Below are 17,160 nucleotides of genomic sequence, written 5' to 3'. Positions count from 1 at the left end.
GTGACGATATTTCAATAACGCCGTATAAAGTATCGCCGTCTATCGATGTAAGCCCAATATTCAATGGGTACCTATCAGTTTTCCGTCGTGCACGGCATTAAATCTGCATCCGATGAAACCGATTTTCTCTTGAAAATCACGGGTAGAGCTATGTACGACGGAAGGGAGTGGATCTGCCATCGACAACGACGTGTCCCCAGCATTCGTGTCTGTCGATGATCCGAAAGGAAGAAGAATGTTTCCATCGTCTGCTTGGTTAAAAAAAAAGAGGTATCACCAGACCACTCGAACTAAAATGGGATCGTACTTATTCGCGAGGCAACGAAAGAAAATTTGTGCGAGAAGGGAATACCGTTACGTCCTCTAATTTAATACGATCGTGAACGTTTACTATGAAATAATCACCGGTTTAAAAGCATAGAGGAAATCGTTTAATTAATCGCGTTAGAATCGGTAATGCGGCACATTAATGCGGCTATTTAAAAGTAATGTCCATTACTCTATAACGCGAGAAATTTAACATAATTTTCTCGGGACATTATCAGGCTTGTACATTTGCCAGAGAAATCGTCGCGACGCCAGGAGAAATAGATTCCAGAGACACGAAAAAACATTCGCCGCGTTTAAGGATAATGTATCGTTACTTGCCGCACCATTTCCGTCCCTAGCGAGTAAATAACACCCAGGACAGTCGCTTCCTTTTTATCACGGACGATGAAATTAAATTCTTTTGTCATTGTTCACGCCGGATATACAGTTTGATGTTAGCCTCTTTATCTTCGCTTGATTAATGAACAGCTCGTCTGTACACGCTACCTTATCTACGAATAACACGGGTATACACTTTCCGTGATCTTCTAGCGAATTCTTTTCATTCTTTTCCCTAATTAACGACATCCTAGTCGTTTCAGCGATAAGTTTGAAAAGCTCCACAATAGATCCTCCGACAATGAAACAAAGAGTACATAAATGAAGAGCTTACGTGCACAGTGTAGTATAAAAAGGAGTTCATGAGCTATGAAGGTCCTTTATTCAAAATATTTATTATAAACACGCAATGTTTGCTCGTGTATCCTGGACAGTTTTGAGGGAAGATCTTCTTCTTCTTTAAATCGATCGATCAAATCAATCGCTTATTTCCGGTAGATTTAGTACGCAGCTTTTCGCAACGCAACCTCAGTATGTATCATTAGTAGAAACGTGTCGCACGGTTACGCACAATAACCGTATCATCGACCGATGCTGGGCACGTTTCAAACCGAATTTCAAACAAATCCGCCGCGGGACAATCGTCGAACCGCGATCGACGATTCTCCGCAATTTCAGCAGTCCTTTCAAAGCGTCGTCGTCTATAGAACGGCAGTTTGAAACGTGCGTAAACATTTATCGAATCGCTGCACATCGTTAACGACAACGGCCGCAAACGCGAGTCAGCACATCATCGGTCGAGTTTACGAGGTTTCTGGCTAGGTGGTCGCGCGTCGAATAATAGAGGGCCGCCATTAGCCAATAATCGAACGGTCCCGTCATCGATGACTCGGGTATTAATTAATTCCCCGTACTGGACCATGTAACAATGCCCTAATTCGAACGTAACCCAGGCCCATCGGCCGATCCGATACGCTACACCGATCAGCGGAGACGGTGTGAAAATCGGTTGACCCGGATACGTCATCGGTCGTCTGGCGCGTCGCGACGCAGTAGTTACGGGTTCGATAGTCAGACACGCCAGTGAACGCGTCTAGCATTGCACCGGCAATCCCCGGCACCGTTTATTTTCGTCAAGCGTTTTATGATCGCGTTTAAGGTGGCGCGACTGTAATCTTTCAGCGATTCCGCGTGATTCATAGCGACGTCGTTTGTTTCGTCGTTCAAACCCAACACGAGGAAGAATCAACTCGTCGTTCACGGGAGGATAAACCATTCTCTCGTTTTTGCCCGACATTACTCGCGGTTGAAGGTTTAGGGTGTGCTTGTTTATGTTCCTTCGGAGTACTATGTGAAAGAAGTTTTTCTTTAAACCTTTCTATACACTCGTGTAAGTTTGAGGTAAAGTAGTAAATTTTCGTCGTAACTTCATAGCTTTCTTTCTTGACTTTTTCATAGTCGTGTTGTGGCTTGTATATGTTGCAACGAGTGCCAGAAGAGACATCGTGTCTCAATTGTCTGTTAGGAACTTGAAGTTCTATAATTCATGTAGCAAATTTACAAATTTGTTGATTTATTTCTGCTCAATCATTCGAATCAAATATCGAGAGAGACGTCGAAACAATCGACGGATCTCTGAAACAGCAGGCAACAGTGGTTGAGGTAGCTATCAAGTTCGATCCAACAATTAACAAGCCGGTAGAACGGACAACTTTGCAAACAGTTATATAGATGAACGAACAGATAATTGATCGAGCGAGAAAGTAGAGGTGAAGGTGCAACGACGAGGCAATTAAACGAGGAGGAGAAACAATTAAATAAACAATCACGGAGCGAACGATATCCGTGAATCATTTCCTCGGGGCTGGTACAATCCCGACACGGGCATCCATCGATTTCGCGCGATACTCCCTTTCGCTTTTAATACTAGCGAAATTAATTAAATGCCGACGAGGGAGCGAAGGCTGCGGAAGGTGGCTGGCTCAATGAGAAGCACGACGAGCTCTTGCTTCTACATTCTACAGACTCGCACCTACGCTACCCATCCCTTGTATTTCACGCTTGGACAATTTCGCGCCCGACAGAGGGCACGTAACTCTGTTTCTCTCTCTCTCTCTTTGTCGCTTTCCTGGAATTGGCTCTTACTCTGTTGTTCTTTCATGTGTTGAATAGGTCGCTCGTCGGCTTATCAATGAGAAGACGATTGTATCGAGTAAATAACGGAGTGGAGTTTCGAATGGAGTGTGTCGAAGGGGGTGGCTTTTGGGATCGTAGTCTCCTAGTTTCTCAGTGATTCGATTATCTACTCCGTCTATTGTTCGTCTGGCAATGTGTTACACGACGAATTCAAATTTTATAATATCTTCTCACTGCTATTTCAATATATTTCGTCGAGTTACGTTTCTCCTGGTACAATATTATTAATCAAGTTGGAAAGCACCAAGGAAAGTTTCGCGTTGAACTCAATTCTCCTTGACCGTTGTCCCTGTAATGCTTCCGAGTTAAGCTACAATTACAAGTGTCGAGGGTGCTCGGTAAGTCCTTGGAGCCAGCGTAATAATAAAATCACGTTTCGTCCTCGTGCTTACGGTCGAGTAGAGCGGAGCGGGTCTGAAACGTGGTCGCAACTGGGGCACCGTTTGATCAGCTCTTAATATCCGCAACATCAGCCACTCCCGAAACCATGGTCCCGCGGTCCCAGAACTAGTTTCGCAGTCTCGATTCTCCGCTTAATTTTCGGAACTCGAAAGTCATAACGTAGGATCCTAACGTCGTATTTACACGGTGAATACGGCGCCAGGCAAGCGTAACTTCGACGTTCACGCTCGGAGCACGGTCGAAGTTGTTCCTAGAGGGGCACGGAGACGGTAACCATCCCCCAATGCGGGTACTAATGGTGTAGCGGTGCCAATAGAAGTGCCTTGCCTGCTACGTGCCTAACGCCGAGTATTAATTATGCTTCCAACGTAACCTATGCAACGCTCGCCTCCGAACCGTTTAAATTTATATCTCTCAGACATGGTCGATGTTGCTCGGCCCATGAAACTTTTCATCATAAATTTTAGCTTAAAAGGAAAACGAAGATATCGCAATTCTTAGCCACGAACGTAGGAAAATTGTTCTTTTCAATTTTCTTGTTTCAATAACGCCGCGTTTCGCTACTTGCACCTTTGCCTCTTAATCGGCCGGCTGGCGAAAGAAAGAGAAAAGGCGGCAAAGTTTTGCCGTTGCGCAGCTAGAACGGGACTTTTCCATATATGTTAAGTGCCAGGTGGCGTCGTCGGCCGTTTTGTCTACAGAGAAACACGACAAGTCGAGGAAATCCAAAAGGGTGAGGGTGAAAGGGAGATGCGGGCAACTGTAAGTTTCTTTCTCGGGGTAACAGCGAGGAAAAGGGTGTTTCTCTATGGGCTGAGGGAGAAAGTGCGAAACGTAAGGAGGGTGCAAGAGCCAGCGGCAGCCTTGGCCGGCCTCGTGAAATTATTTTCTCCACGAACCGAGGAACTTTTATCCAATATCCACGGCAGCATCTGGCATCAAACGGTCCCGCGACCAAGCGTCTCTATGGCTTTCGGAAAATGTTCTCCCGTAACAGGGTGGCGACCAGAGGGGTGGTTCGAGATGTTGCTAGTAAACTGTATCTTTCATTGCCGTTTAATTGAATCCCGTTCGTAGTCGTTCAATCGTATTTTGTTTCCATTTACAACGTTCATTGCCAATACTTACAATTAGTTTCTTTAACAAATTCATCACCAGTGATCTCGTTCATTCTCCGTTTTGTTTTCACTCTTTTACCATGACTTTACGAGTCTATCTTTTGAATTTCCTTTCTTCAGGGTACAAGGTTGTACCGCTTACAAAGGGATGTTTCCACGAGCGACAACTAAACGTTCAATTGTTTACTAGCAACACTATTTTCTGACGGAAGTTCCTTAACGATGTTCTCCAATTTCGGGCCACCAAACGTATTTGTATTTCCCTCGTGGACTGTGACAACTTCCCCCCTCTTCACCCTCGTCGCTCGTCGACGAGTGAATGAGAAAAGTCTGGGATAAAAGAGACACGAAGAGAGAGGAGAGAAGAAGACAATATCACAGCCCTTCTCTCTACGCAGATCTTGCCCTTTTATCCTTCGAGGAATCTGTGGTAACCCTGAGGCGATGGACGCAATGACACTTTTATTTATGTCTTATGTACAGTATCGTTCAAAAGTTCTTCATCTCTATCAGATACGTATCTGTCTTCTAGATTCTAGAGTCTATTAATTCCTCCCTCTTATAAAGAATCAAGATTTATCAAAAATAAAAATTCTCACTGACGACGTTTTCAACTATGTCGGTATGCTAACAAACATATTAACTATGGACCAATACTTTAGAACGGCAGTGTACATATATCCACACAGTTTCATAGATACACTAATATGAAAATGCGTGTGCGTATACGCAGCAAAACTACGGAGCAACTTTATTAGCCCGTGTATCTCGCCCCAGTCGTTCCCGGTTACAATTGGTCCAGGGGAGAGACGAGGGACTTTTTGTTTCCTTTTCGAAGAAGCCCCGAAGCCGGATTTTCATTGGCCGGTTTCGTTCTGCCCCGGATATAGGATTCCATATCTAGTCGTCGTCGTATGTGTTTTTCTTGTCCCGAAGAACGGTGACGACGACAACGTCGTTAGGGGTGAACGAGGGGTTGATCCGTCGACGAGAATTCAATCAAGCGATTCGATGCTCCTCTTGACGCTATTACTATCAGAAATCAACCCCGTATATTCACTACTTGTTAAATTTCATCACCATGGCCGCAACGCATTCGTAATTACATCCTGTAAACCGATTGGAAAATGATTTTCGCGTCGCGTACGTTTCAGGAATATAAACAAAGACTTCAGAATTGGTTCGTTCTTATGAATCCATCGCTTCTAGTTCTATTACACTATTGCCCTGACACGTTCGTGTCCGGGAGCTATCCGTTTCAGAGGATTCTCGCCCTGGGATCTCGTCTGTCGTCCCTCGGCCTATCACTTTGCGTCGATCTGCCGGTCACTCGAACGCAGAAACGGGATACACGAAGCTCAATGCGACCTTCCATCGTTTCATAATAGCCTCTATTCATTCTCTGATACAGCGTCTCGATATAACAGGCCAGTTGTCAATAGCCCTTACATATTATATCGCGTACGAGCCGAGCCTGTTCCTCGTCGAGTCGCCTCCTAATCTGACTAATGCTCGGTAACCTTCGCTCGCAATGCAAACTGACTCCTGTCGCTTAAAGATCCCTCGCTGACGAGCGAAATTCCTCCCTCTATTGTCCGTCTTCGCTACCAACGTTCGCGAGACAAAAGTTTTTCACAGCTGTTTCCATCTTGCGACAAAGTTAATCGCACTGGAACGTCCAGATTTCGTTGGTCCGATTACTCGAGTTTAATTTCCACCTTCATGCGAAAGAACGATAAGATTCTCTGGGACGATAAGTAAGGTTACAGGGGATCTGAAGAAACTATTGTAAATCTTCGTAGGAAGCTTCGAGGAACTTTGAGTTTCAGGGAAGAAAGAGGGAATTATCTAAGAGGATACATTGTATGAAATAGCTCGACGACGAAATTATGTTCACTCCGTTTCGTTCGAAACGAAAGAAAGTGATAGGATCAGCGAATAATCGAACTTGCCCAAGTGGTGCAACGATGTTCAACGAATTAATCGGACGTACTGGGTATAATGGAGGGTGGATGACGATAGAACGGGTGGATTTTTAATATTGCCGACTAACGACGGTAAACGAGAAATGGAACTCGCTATTGATTCGATACGGATTCGTTCGTCGTTTATTGCTTTTTTCCTTTATGCACGCGATGCGTTTAATTAACGCAACGCACATCCGGTTAATTAACGCTCCGTGAAAGCGGAAATTCTATTAAACGATTTCGTGTTCCTGTTTCCAGTTGTTGAGAATGTTTGGCAATCTATCGACATTTTTGTGGAATGTTTCAAAATATTTATTTATTTATTTATTTATTTTACACTAAGCCCCTTTTTTATCATATAACATATATAACATATTGAGAGACGCATTCCTAATAAGTTCATGATAGGATCGTAATCATGGTTAATTACAGTCATAGAATTACCCAATTTATAAGAAACATACCTAAGAAATTTGTGTTGAACAAATTGACGAACCGCGGAGACCAGATGGAAGGTATAATACTGTAGAGTGAAATTCAACTGAAAAGGCTTAAGACCCTTCATTTTCTTGAACCCGTATCGTGCTAGTTAACGAACAATTGGTGAGTGACATAAACGGAATCTCGCATTCTCCATGTTCGATTTTGTCGGAATGCGTCGAGAGGAGCAACTAGGTACATTCTTGTCGTTCCAGAGAAGCTGTTCACGATGAAATTCCACTATTTGTCGAATAAACGCGAAGATAAAATCAATTTAACGATGGTTTCGCGAATCAAAATTTTCACTGCATGGAAAGCCTTCATTTAAACATTTTCACCGCTCGTTGCGATGAAACTGTGAGAATCGTTTAGATTTAACTTTCTTCGTCAAATGATATTCAAATACCGATCATTCAAGCGTAGAACAGTAGATAGCATAACGCGGACTTAGAAGCGACGCTTGGTAGACCATTGTTGAGAAGATATTCCGCGTTAAACTATCTAATTTAATGTAATGCCGGTCTCGGTGGAACGAAACTTTGCTTCGCTGTTGCAATAATTATTGCTCGTGGTGATCGAGGGCAAAGCTCGAACTATCACGCTCATAGACATCAGCTGTACAGTTAATAGAATGCGACGTTTCATCGAAGATGACTCGGCATCAGTGATCTGAAAGCGATTTGATGTTCCGCAGTTCCACGTGGACTCGCGTTAATAATCCTGTCGATGAAGACACTCTAAAATCGATCAAGGAAAATACCATCCTGTATTTTATATCTAACCTTCTGAATTAGTTCATGAAATACGATTTATGTTGTCACGTTTGGACCATAATCTCTGACACGAGTCTGACTGTTCATTATAACGCAAGGAGTTAATCCTGAAACCTATTGCACGTGTCCTTACCCATATCGAACGACCCTGTATCGAAGGTCCCCGTCACTACACGTTTATGCCAACAATTCCGGCCATGCCGTCATTTCCTGGGACACGCTCGTCAATTCCAACAATTGGCGACTATCGTCCAGGGCAATTGTTAACTAGAGTTTCTGGCGGATCGTACGCCCTTCGGTGTGTATGTATCACGGTTGGTCGTAAAACATGAAGCAAAAGCAGCGGTAAAAGTATCGATAGAACGTTGTGCCTGGCTGGTTGGCAATCTTTTTCCTAATCTCTGGCAGGTTGTTTCGCAGGCTGCATGGCCGCTGCATGCTATAAAACGTTAGGCGCGGTAGCGGCATTTCATGGCGCTACATTTAGCAGACTGTAAACTACAACTTTATGCGGAAGTTTTTATAGTTGTGGCCGAAGCAACCGGCAATAAATAATGCTTTATTACGTAGCCGACGATCCTCGAATCGAACGAATCGTATTCCTTCAATTCGTACACTGCACTCGAATATTGTTCGGAAATCCGATCAACCGTTGGCTGACTTTTTCATTTGTCAACGGAGTTAGCGGAATTTTTAACGATCGAACTTTGTAACTTTTGAATTTTATTACATTGCCAACTAAGCAAGCCTGTCCATAGAAATTAATTGATCAATTGACACAGTTTTTGCATTTGACATATTCATAAATATTTCATTCACCGAGTCGTAAATATTTATAAACGACGCGATTTCGTCGAAAGAAATCACGGATAAAGCAATCGCTCACCAAAAACGTGGAATTAATCGTGATTAATGTTTCATGGCGAACAAATTAGACTTTCCTGGAGGAATTTAAACGTCGATCGATAATTCTGGAATTACAGGAAAGCCGGAAGCTTTATTCGCTAAATATCTACTAGCCGTATGCAAAGCTCGTTAAAACGTATTAACTAATACGATAGTTGGCTTCGAGTTGGGGAATAGAATCGCGATCGAACGTTTAGAAATATCGGTTCGCTTGGCTCGTGAATATGCATCGTTCTCTTGAATGTAATATTGCGTTCGGGACTTTGACAAGGACCCAACGTCATCGAATCGACCGGAATGCAAAACCATTTCGACTTTCATACGATCCGGGACACCGCGAATGGATTGCGACTCTGTGTTCAATCGATTCGCTGCAGCACGAGGAATTACGTTGGCTGAATTTTTATCATTTCGAACAACGATCGGGAGGGTAAGTGGCTTTTCTGGTAGTTGTCGATATGTTTGCGCGGTATTTACTCCAGCACACGGGCATCGACTGGTTGTTTTATTTCGAATTCGAATCACTTGGCGACAAAAAGATAGCAAACTTTATTAAACATTACAAGTCATATTTTTTTTATCAAACTAATTTCCAACTATCTTCCGTACCCTGCGCTCTGAAATTCTGCCCAATCGAGTCACCGTTACCATCGGCGCTCTAGTAAAACTAACCAACTCCCCGGACGCAGCCGGTCTTTCCTTTATTACATTATAATTCACATCGTCTTTCCATTAGGAAAGCGGCGGTGGTTCGCGTCGAAGTCTCGTCCCTCCAATCCCACCAGCTTCCCACGTCGACCGTCTATCTTTTTCATAACGATATCCGCGTGTACGTCCGCGTTAAATCCAGCGCGCGTGGTCGGAATACGTAAAACGCGGGCTGAAACAAGCGTAAGCCCTGCGCTGGCGGGAAACAGACACATCCAGGGAAGTATTTCAGTTAATTCCCGACCGCGTATCAGCGCACTTAGCGGTTACGCTTCATACTTTTCGCGGCTGCCACCGGTAGCCCTAATGCGTCCTCCTAGCGTCGGCCGACACGATAAGCGCGCTGGGTAAGTGGCCCACTCGCTGGAAGCTTCGAAATTAATTCCATGGAAGAACCACCCTTTAGTCGTGGCTCGCCCTTCTCGCAACCTCCTTCGTCCTTTGCACTTCCACGGTTGTCCGTCTCTGCAAACACGAACGAGAACCAGTCTGACGGATATACACTATTGTTCAAAAGCATTTGATCGTTTCTATCGCACTCGTTTTCAATGAAACAGAAAGTAGAATAAAACACAATGTAGTCGATCATATTTTATTCTTTATTAAATTGTGGTATCTTTTAGAATAGTAAGTACATTTTTTTAATTGATACAAACAAACATCTCTTCCATCCGATGCACGATGGAATACTTTTGAGCGATAGTGTAGCTCAGGTTAGATTAACCTAACCCAACGCGCAATCCGAACAGGCTTGTCCTTCTCTCGTTCGGTGCAAGGTGCACCGTACGTCTATCTGAAGCTGCCACGAACTAGCAGGAACGAGATATCAGCCAGGGAACAATTCCAATCAATTTGAGGCGGATGTATGCGTCCAACCTCTCCTTGTCTCGCTCTCTCGCTCATACCCTTTCACCCTTAGCCATCCTACACCAACCCCTCTGTCTCCTTGCAATCCTGATGTCGTTGCTCGCGAGCCGACCGATATGCGACGAATACATCCACGGCTTGCAGAAGGTGTGTGCCCGGTGGTATAATCGACCGGGAATCGAGATGCCATCGGGGCACAATCGGATATCCCTCGTTCGAGCCAGTTAAATCGTTTCCGCGACCGCAGCGGTGCTCGGCCACGCGAGATTGCCAAAGAAAAATTGAAAGTCCCGCTGATATTTGTCGATCCTTTATGGATCTGGGTCACGGAGATGCATGATCTGGTCGCGAATATTGCTCGATCGAACTTCGATATCGTGTCCCAGACCTGTTCAGGCACGAAGGTTGAAACAAATCAAATTTCTGTACTTTCGTTCTTTGAGCGGATAGGTAACTGCTACTAGTATTGAGATTTAGAGAATTTCGAAAGAGTACGCTGATGAATATTAACCATACGAATGGGACTTGTCATTTTGACCTAAATCACTGCTCTCTTTAAAAGATTGTTAAGATATTAAATTCTTTAGTAAAAATACTTTTCCGCGTTTATTTTCCAGCTTTGATTTTCTACAAACATTTTTGGTGTACATCGATTTTTACGTTAAAATTTTCTCACTGGGAAAGAGACAGAAGATAGGTGGACGTTGTGTCCGCTCGATAGCATGTACACATTGGCGCAAAGGCGGTCTTTAATTCAACGAAGCACGTGCCTGGCGTAAACTTTCGAACCATTATACGAGTCCTCACAGAAAGAGGGCGGGAGGGAAGGGAAGGGTTTGCGATTCGTCGGAAGTGAAATTGCAACGACCACAAGAAACGATTCTGGACGACTCGATCGCACGGTCCTCTTCGATTTTCGAGAGTCCTTCGTTCTATCCCGTTCGAGCACAGCACAAAGGTGAATTTACAAATATACGAGAAGTTGCCAGCGAGAAGAAAGGATTACGGGTCAAGAGGGGAACCGACAGAAAGGGTCGGAGAGGAAACGGAAGCTGAGAAAACCTTGGACAGGGTTTCTCAAAGGTTTCTACGATGCGTAATCGAACACTGAAATTGCACTTCCTGGCTTTGATGTTGGAGAATGTCTATGACATTAAACAAAAGTGGATTCCTCCCATAACATCAAGTATTCTTCTGCTCTTTAGTAGATCATAATTAATTTTTCAACGTATACATATATTGGTCCTCTTAAGATATGTTTAGAGTCATACAAATTAAAATTAATATTCGTCACACGTGTATGTACACCCCATTATATGAGGGTGAAACGTCCAAGGTATTAATAAAACTTCAAACGAGCAGCATGGTTAATTGAACAATTCAGGTATGTAGTTTGAGAAGCTCTGGCCTCTGGTGTATGTAAGGCGCGAAGGAACTTAAATAATCAATCGACTACGGAGGGTTGTTGACCGCACGTGAAAGCCTATGGGGTTGACCCTTTGCTTAGAGTGTTTGCGGATTCTCCACCGGCATCTTTTCTCCTCTTCTCTCGGTTCGTTTCTTCGCTGTTCCCCGAGCTGCTTCCTCGGTTCGTCGTCTTCGACTCACGTTCGTACAGGACCAAAGAAGTGTGGAGTTTTATGGTCGACTTTCTCACTTTACGAGGACGATTTCACCATCCACTACCGTTTGCGCGTTCTCTCTATTTCGCGATAAGGTTAGCGAATTTCAGCGAGCCTAAACTGGCGATTAGAGATTTCAATTCCTTAGGAATGGAATTATACGGCTCGTGTAGTCGCAAACGAGAAATAAACGGAGACTCGGTTAATTGCACGCGACACGTGGGTTAATTTGGAAAACGTGCTCGTAGAACGAGAATGCTCGAAGAACAGGAACGTTCCTCCTCGCAATGACTTAATCTTGAGAAGGTACGAACAAACGAGACACCAAAAAGTTCAAACGAGGAAAATGAAGTCCAGGGTGCACTCGAGAAAAGAATAACGTCACGTACACGGTACATTAAGGGCGCGTCCCTTGCTCGTTTCCCGAGTGTATTAATCTCGAGCCATGAAAAGCGAGAAACACTCGTAACTGACGCGTTAAAAACTTAGAAGAGTACGATAGGAAATATTTTTGACGACGTTGTTTCTAATGTCCCTGGTAAATATGCTTTTCTGAAAATTGTTGTTAGAACTCACTGCTTTATCTAACGGCAATGTTGACTTTGAAATCAGCAGTCTGAAAATCCTAGCTGGTTGCCCACAATTTATCCTGGTCGTAAAGTTCGTCGGTCACGAGGCGAATGTTGATCCTGCTAGCCTTTAGAAATTTGCTGGTCCCTGTTGAGTACATTTTGTCGGTGAAAAAAACGGCCACGGCGCCTTATGTTTGCACGAGGATCAGACCGGCTTGGCCGCGTCGCGATGCCCGCATTTTCACATACAAAGTCTTATTTACGCGTCGTGACTGCGTCGGGCCGGCAAATGTACGCAGACCGAGTTTTCTCGCATAACTCTCGCCGCTTAGGGTATGACAAATGGTGGTCGGACGCGGTGCGTGCGACTACGATGATAAGACGGGCCGAAATTTAAAGGTACACTGGGATAACGGAGTCTCGAACGTCTTCTCCTCTCTTTGCACGCTTATCGCGTGAAAATACGGCGCGAATTTCACGGGCCGTTTGCCGGAACGATATTTATTCGTTCGCTTCTATCGCCTTGACCCTTCTTTTCTGTTAGTTCCTTTTTGCACGGCCTGTTCAAAGGATTTCTTCCTGAAGAAATTTTATACCTGGAGATTATTCGTTAGATTGCATAAATACGATTTGAAATATTTCTAACAAGATTAAAACGACAGTGATCGGAAAATTTCAGTACGAAACTTCGATCTAAACTCTTGAATCATAGTTGTAGCACGGTTAACAATAATCAAGATCGACAAGTGTATCAAGCATTCGTCATAAACGACACAAATAGGCGACGAGGATCTGTCGGTCGTTGGACGATTACATTCCAATCGAATTGAATCCCGACGAGCGTGTATCTCGCGTTGAAAAGCATTAGACGAGGATGCTAATCTGATTTGTCGCGTAACACGGACAAGTATTCGTTGGCTGACGCCGATGAACAGGAATTACTTGGCTGAGCGTACTCGCGTCGATTTCAGTTGCACGCGACGACCCATTGGAAAGCACTTTACGTCGTTCTCTGGATGTGCGCGTTCGCCAGCGAGCTCGAAGTTTAAACGCTCTTGTAACCTACTCCACAAACACTACAGAATCGCTGTGATATAACGAGAACCGTATCACCGAATATTTTCATCCTCTATCATTGATGATTTTCATACCACTATTGTATATTTCCCCTTCGTTTCGAAAACGTGATATCCGTGATATATTCGATATCGTTCGATAATTTGAACGTACAAAGGGAATCGCAAGGTTTGTAGAACATATACGTATATTTTGGCGAGAAAAGTCAAGATTGCACTTGATATTTAAACACACAGGTTTATAGTATAATATTACATCCGAGTCAATCGAAAGCACTTTTACGATGATCGAACACGGTTCGAATTCATCGATTTCTCGCCACATTCTGTGGCGATAAATCGCGTGGTTGCGCGGCGATAGCGCGAATAAATAAAATGATACGCCGGACGACGACGGTAATATTTTCGCGCGTTAGCGTACCCCGTGCGAATTCAATTTATCGTCGGCTGTTCTTGAAATAATTCCCTTGAGCGTACGAAAATATTAGCGCGCTTTGTGCGTTAACCCGTGCCCGTTGACTTCCGGCCTGACGATAAAATAAATAATCGATCGATCGAAGCGAATTATATGAGGTGATCATTAATGGGCGTGCAATAGTACGTTGCCTGGCGGTCACGTACGAGTTTCATTGTTTACGGAGCACAATCGTCCCGCGGCATTAATTAATGCGTCGACGGCACATACACGCGATTAGCATTATTAATGCACGATACCAGTGCACGCCGACCAATAAACGATTGTCTAGCTCGTAATGCAGGATTCCCGGTTTTGCGCAATATAAACTTTATTGTCGCGCATTATGTCCACCGGCCCGTATACGGGCCTCCGTTTCTCGAATCCCCTCTTCTGTCTATCCACCGATGAAATTTCGGAAATTTATGCTTGTAATACGTTCGCGATGATTCTTCTCTCCTACGTCTATTTTGTGTAACTCGTTGTCGATGTTAAACGCGACCTACTGCTTCATAAAGCTCTCGGAAGTTGGCGATGCTACCGGCCAACCCTTTGATACGTAAATAGGAGAGATATTATTAGGCCAGCGGGCGATAAATTGAGCTCGTGTTTTGTCGTATCGCTGTTCGACCCGTTGCTGGATTTACGCAACGACCTCTCGTTAATTCGCGTGATTTGTGGAGTTAATATTTAATCGTGTGCCATCGATTTGCGCGAAGGTACAACCGGTGATCATTGGAAACAACGGATATTTGGAACTTTTTACTTTTATGAGAATACTTATTTCTTTTTTTTTTTTGAGAATCATTCATATAATTTGTGCAATTAATATTTAGTCGCGTCTCTTTGATTCATGCCAGGATGAATTTGATTTCTTTATCCGGTATATTTTTCTCGCAGTATCTTTTCATAGCAGCTGAAAATCGAGGGCAGGGTCGGCAAAAGTCGAAATTGGATTTTGTAAAATCCCCATTCGAATTTCATTCCCCGATCTTCTATCGTCCAGTTTCCAATTTCGTATCGACGATCCTTCAACTTTCAATTCCCTACAGTTTCATTTGCTCGACGTTCCGAATCTTGAAGCGTGCTGGTTAATTAATATCAATCATCTTCTCGTCACCAGACGCGCTCGTTTGATCGGTCCCTCGAAATTAAGAAACTCGCCGAGCAGCAATAATCCCCGGTACCTGGGTTTCGTTTGTGCTTACAGAGCCGGGTGTACGCTCATTTTTTTCCCCCTTCTCCGTCGAAGCGGCTCCAATAATCTCATTAATTTCCATTACGGATATTGCAACGACTCGATGTTCGCTGCCACTTGCTCCTTTCCACCCAGCCCTCGTCGAATTAATTGTAAAAAGGTATCTCGTTCTTCTGTGCTACTCGAGTTTCTCATTCGTCTCCACCGTCTGTCTCTGTCCTGCTCTCTTTGTTCGTTCTACCGACCCTTTGCAACTGTCTCTATCGATTCCCTTTTGCACATACTGTTACACGTTTCTCCGTCTCTCTGTCTGCATTTTCCGCCTCCGTATCTGCTTGCCGTTCGAGCAAGCGTGCGGGCATAACGCGGCTACAATGTTTTTTAATTTAATTAACGAGCGCTCCGCTTCGTGTCGTTCCGCGAGGCCGTTGTTTCTCGCTGCACCGTACCGTACGCTGCGAACGATTATTGTATCTCATAAAGGAATTAGCGGCCGTGTCGACACTTTCCTCTCATCGCGACACGCCTCCAATTTGCGAGCAAACGACCGACGCGATAAAAACCGGGCCGAGCTGCTTTCACAAGCGTCTGCGAGCTTTGCCTCCCTCTAATGCCGCCGCATTGTTCGACATTTTTTACGCTACACGTTTCTTTTGCTACCCTCTCTTTAGAACAACCTGTGTTTGCCTCGTTGCGCGCGAGCATCGTCGAGCGGGGATAATGCTGATTATCCGTTAAAATTCGTTAGGCCCGTTGGATTTCGTGAATTATTAGACATTCGGAGTTTCTATGGACATTGCGGGCTTAAATGTGTTTTCATATTTCATTGCATAGTAAACTAATGGACGAGGAGATTTAGGATGTCGTGCATATCCGACAGGTTCGATCAGTGTTCAATGGATTCGCGACAAATCGATGATAAACCCTCGATTCATACGCGACCCATCTGTTGAAAAGCTTTGCGTTAGCGACGAAGTTTTACGTTTGTTTTCGAGTCCATGATGGATTGCTCTATACGATGGATAAATACAGTTTGCTTGCCGTGAAGTACGAGCTCTATCGAGTACCTAAAAACGTTCTGTTGAACGAAAACTTTTCCGAGTGTTAACATCACCTTCTACTTTTTCTTTCTGTTTGATAACTTGATTCATTCTCAAGATAATTTCGATAATCTTCGTATCTTTTCATTTTTTAAATGGAATTCGCGATGTTATCTGAGTTAAAAACATGAAATTTCTCAATAACCTCGGTATATACTGTGTACTAATTGTCTGATGGAAATAGAAGTGACACGCAAAGTCAGAATTTTGTCGAGGAATATTTCAAAGCTTTTCGAGCCTTTTTAATCGATCCTTTGATATCTGATAATGCTACAGGGAAGTGCACTTGGCGTCGACGTGCGTTCGAGTGGCACGTTTCACTGGCTTTGTCGGATTCTACGCAAAACTTTGTGCCATTTTTAATTTTCATCAATCAAAGTTTTCAATTTTCATCGTTTGCCTGATGCACGCCCAATGCGAGTGATTCGTTTTTGCACTCTAATTAAAGGCTGCGTTAAATGCTGTTCAAACTCGTTTCGAAAATTTATTGGAAATGCAATTTATTTGATACGTACTTTTATCGAGACAGTGTACAATTGTCAAACTGTATTCTGAAAACGTGAAATCACATTCGTTTGAAAACACTTAAGACTTAAATCAGACTTTATAGAGGTCCCTTCGTTCTTCATCGCAAATGACTTACATTAACCCTATTTAAAGATATTCCAATTTTTCACGTCACCTTTCCTTGTTCCACTTAATTCACACTAGAATATTTCATGTAAAAATTCTCTGATGTTCAATTCTACCTTATAACGCTTCCAAGAATTTAAAATAAGAATAAAGTTGTTCACTCTTCCTCAGAGGATCGAACATCCATCAGTGACTGGCGAATCGCATCAGAAGCAATATTCGCTGTTGAATTGCAAATTGCCATTCGATCGTAATTTTTACGAACACGTCCGACTCGATAATTTCTCCATGGCTTGAAAGATGAAATTTCGTGTATTGGCTCTGGCCCATTTTCCTATTCGTTTCCATATGCCAACATCGCCTGTGTAAATTTCTATACTCAGACAAACGTGCGTAGGTGCGTTCTCACGAGTACATGTAAAAGGGGTCCCAGAACGAGA

Source organism: Osmia lignaria, chromosome 9, assembly GCF_051020975.1.
Source record: "Osmia lignaria lignaria isolate PbOS001 chromosome 9, iyOsmLign1, whole genome shotgun sequence".
NCBI classification, from domain to species: Eukaryota; Metazoa; Arthropoda; class Insecta; order Hymenoptera; family Megachilidae; genus Osmia; species Osmia lignaria.
Note: the sequence above shows the minus strand (reverse complement) of the source record.